Here is a 4,354-nt window from a genome sequence, read left to right on the forward strand (position 1 = left end):
GTATGCCGACACTTCCATCCCATAAGTGGTATGGAGAACAAGAGACACGGATACTGTTTCACTGTTGTAGTCTTACTCTCCAAAGTCAACTCTTGATGGAAGTGTGAAGAAACAGCATCTTCTGCTGCAGGCAGACCTGACCCTTCCCGTGAAGGAAGGATCTCATAGGTCAGAGTTTGCTGGATCTGCCTGTTGCCCTCTGGCCCTCAGCTGTACCTCCTCTTTGGAGAGCCATTGTCTTTTACCGAAGCAGCCATTAAACTACTTTCCCCAACTACTGATCATTTTTCAAAGCCATTCGTGGAGTGAAGATTATGTTGGATACATTTAGACAAGGTTATGACAGCTGGCAGACATGGGCTGTCACCGGGGCATGCACATGGGATTCTCAGCTGCCAAGGGTGGCACCCTTCCCTTCATGCTTTGTGGGCACTGGCTCGAAGTTACTAATCTTTTCTGGAACAAAGACCTCAGTGTCCTCAAGTCCTAAAGTTGGTTAGTACACCCTGATGCAGCCCCCAGTGTTTGGAGGACAGGAGCCTGTCCTCCTCAAAGGACACGAGCTGTCATGATTATATCACACAGTTACACAAACTTTCCAGTGCCTCTTACAGAGCTGGAATCCCAGTCCAGCATTTCTCCATCTTAGTTCTGTGATCTTCCCCATGGCTGTGGCTCATTGCTACCCTGGGTGGCCAACAGTGGGAATGGTGTTGGAATCTGACCATAGGGACAGAAGTAGTTAAGTTTTCTATATGCACTCTTATAGTAGAGTATGTGCCAATGAGGTTAGTGTATACACACATACACACACACACACACACACACACACACACACACACACACACACCAGTGTGCACTTGTGTAAAAGAAGTTTCATTGTCACAGATTTGCCGGGGAGTTACTATGAGAGAATAAGGAAGTACCTCTTAGATAAGTAACACATATCTCTGGATTTCTGGTTTCCTTCAAGAGAAAAATCAATCAAGAAGCTCAAACTGCATCATCTACTTTCTGTGTGATTTTGAACAAATCACTGCACTCCTCTGACTGTCCTGATTTTTTTTTTCATTTCATGTTTAATTTTTTTTCTTAACATAATGTTTTTATTAATTATTTGAGTACCGATTTTTCACTCAAGAAACACGGGAGTTGGAAGAGAGTACTGTGTTCAGCAATCCTTTCTTGGCCTAAAATTCTTTTATTTCAAGAGATTTTTATCAGCTTCATTTGTACCGCCTGCTTCCAAAATGAGTTAAGGAGACACCAGAAAGCTGCAAATGCAAGGCAAGGGGTGGAAGTCATGCCTGAGGTCATTTTCAATTTTTGATATGGTATTACCCCTCAGTTTTAAACAGAAGTAGCCTCATTAAAGATGGCTTCGCCACATCACACTGCCTATTATTGTGGAAAATAATCATCTTTTCCTCAGACGCCGACTCTCTCTGAAAAGATCCCGACACTTGAGAAAGATTCTGTTGATGAGCTTTCAATTTGTCCTGCTGTCAGGAGCCCACTGGAAGCACATTCCGAGGAAACTAACTGAGGGCAGTTAGGAAAGGCTGTCATAAAGAATTTGCTTTCGGTCTCTCGTGGTAATCAGATAAGAGTGCGGCAAAGAGAAGTGCGTGTTCAGGAGCACCAGAGCAGGCCTGCCAGGCTATGCTCGGCTCCAAGGCCATGTGCTGGTACAGGTGGGCGGCACTGGTTAACAGCTGAAGCAGAAAATATCTCAGTGGGGATGCTCATAGTTGCTCTGTTAAATGGCTGAAGATTAGCTCTTTCTTTAGCTAAACCACAAAGGGGTCAAAGTTAGAAACGAAGGGAAAAAATGCTTCCACCGTAACACAGAAATGCGAGTTAGTGCTGTGCTGTGTGCAAGAGCTCTGAGCCTATTGTGACAGATCAGATGGTTCTCCATCCAACTCAGCCTCAGATGCCGCACATCCATCATTTCACCTCCCCTCGAGGGGTTGTCAGGTGGGTGGTCTGGGGGCGCTGTCTGCAGCAGGGCACTCAGGTCGCATTTGTAATGACCAAGCTAAAAAGGGGTTAGTTATTTGTGTGGGAGCATCGTTTGGTAGAAAGGTAGGAAGCTGAACTCCATCTTGGCCTCACTCTCAGTGGCTCACTGGTGTAAGCAACGGATGTTTGTGTCCCCTTTAAAACTCCAGTTTAAGAATTTTACTGGACTTTCACCACAAAGATATGAAGAACACAAGGCCGCGTATCTTTCATCCTCACAATGGAGCAACCCAGGCTGCTTGAGTGGAACATCCATGTCTACATAGCTAAAAACTGGCAGAACTCAGAAGTGAATCTGGCTATTTTTATCACTGGTTTCTATCCTGGAAAAAATAAATCATTTTTTTCTATGATGATTTAGCCTTAATCTTTAGTTTTAGGACTCGGATGCCTATTAGTTCAAATTTAATCCTGGGATAGTGTAAGTTTTGAAAGAGCACTGAAATAAATTTTATTAAAATCTGGGGTTTAGAAAAAAGATGAAAGATGTGTATATTAGTTTTGAATTATCAAACGTTGTTTTATTTTCTCTCTCTGGTTCAGCAGTTTCTCTCAGAAAAAAAAATATCCTCATAGAATGAAAAGGATTATAAATACACTCACTAAGAGTAGCAAAAGAAATTAGCCACTTAATTGAATAATTTCCTAGAATAACTATAAGACTGTGAGATCACTAACTCCAATTTCCCTTCCCAATTAATACAACTTTGCCAGGATTTTTATTTTGGACTAACTTTGTACGTCTCCCTGAATTAGACATTATTATTTTACCCAATAATCATTTCCTGATATTGCCTTGCAGTGGGATGCTTTCCTTCTACTGTTATCAGGTTCACTGGGCTACAGTCCATAAAGAATGCACCATCCCAAGGTGTGGTTGGTTAGGTTTTAATATATTCATGGAGGTGGAGCTGTGCGGTCCTTTTGACAGTCTGTCTGGACATTTCCATCTCTTCAGGAGAGACCTTACCATCCCTTGGCTGTCTAGCCATCCATGTCTCCCCTCTCAGCCGAGGCAATCATGAGCAGCTCTTGGCATCACTATCCTTCCTTGCTCTGCGGCCCTTCTCTTCATTTTCCTTCTGCTAGAGGTTTCCACCTCAGACCTTCCGTTTCTTGTCTAACAGATGAAAGTATTGCCATGTGAAACAAAATGCAGAATTACATCTCTAAATTTCTTTTCCTTCCCTCTAAACCCATAGAATTTTGGATCGTCATTTCAAGAGATGATCTAACTCCTGAAGGATTTGTTAACTGTTGAGAATAGCAGGAAGATGAAAACAGGAGTATAAAAGAAGAAAGAACTGACTGCTTTTTTCTCCTCAGAACATTAGTTTTTCTGTGTGACCTCAGCACAGACTGGATGTTAGGATGATTACTATTCAGTGAAAATGTGTTAAACTAGTAAGGAAACTGACATTTAAAGGAAAGAGAAGTTGGCAGAGACAGTGCCCAGGAGGCAAGCCCTCACTTACTGAGTGTCAGACACAAAGCTGAGTTACAGCCAAAGGCAGTAAGGATTTTTTTTTACTACGTCATTAAGTACTTCAGTACTCCAATTGTACAGAAGTGAGTGGGTGTCTCAAAGAGAAAACTGGGGAAATATGAGAACAACCAAGGTGGTATTCCAGCAGTCAGGGAGTGGAAAACTACAGAGAGTGAGAAGGGGATGTTCAGCGTTATTTACCTGTCTGGCTTTATTAGCTGTCATTTATCCTAAAGATAAACAAGATTCTCATACATTCATGACAGAAAATAGATTTGCAAATTGGAGAAGAAATCCATGGAAGTTAGACCCCTGCCTTGCTTTTTCACAGGGACTGAGAAGGCATGAAAATGAGTAAGGGGAGAAAGGGAGGGAGGAAGAGAAAGAGAAATTTGCTGGAGATGGCTCCCTGAGGTTCACATTTGAGAGAGACAGCTCCAGGTACTTGAGGGCACACTTGTGAGTGGTAGAAGATCTGTGTCTTAAAAATCAGAGGCAGAGAGACAATCGAGCATTGCAAATTTCCTGAAATAACCACTCCAAGTCAGGGCTCAGGGGCCTATTGTCAGTCAGAAACTCGTTTGGAGGCATGTAGCTGTCTTAGGAAGGTGTTTTAAAGGAGGCTTGTGTCATCTCAGAGACACAGGCTGCAGCTAGTGGAAGCATGCCAGATTTAAGTAATAGCTGCTCAATGTCCTGTGCCCCAATCCTATATTTGAAAACTCTGGGGTCTGGGTTTTTGTTGCATGTTTTGTAGTCTGTTACTTTACTCACAGTGAATGTCTTGTCTGCTTGTGATTCGTCTGGATTCTTATTTTGTAAGGAACTGTTTTGCTGGCATTC

Source organism: Psammomys obesus, unplaced genomic scaffold, assembly GCF_907164565.1.
Source record: "Psammomys obesus unplaced genomic scaffold, mPsaObe1.curated_primary_1811, whole genome shotgun sequence".
Classification (NCBI taxonomy): domain Eukaryota; kingdom Metazoa; phylum Chordata; class Mammalia; order Rodentia; family Muridae; genus Psammomys; species Psammomys obesus.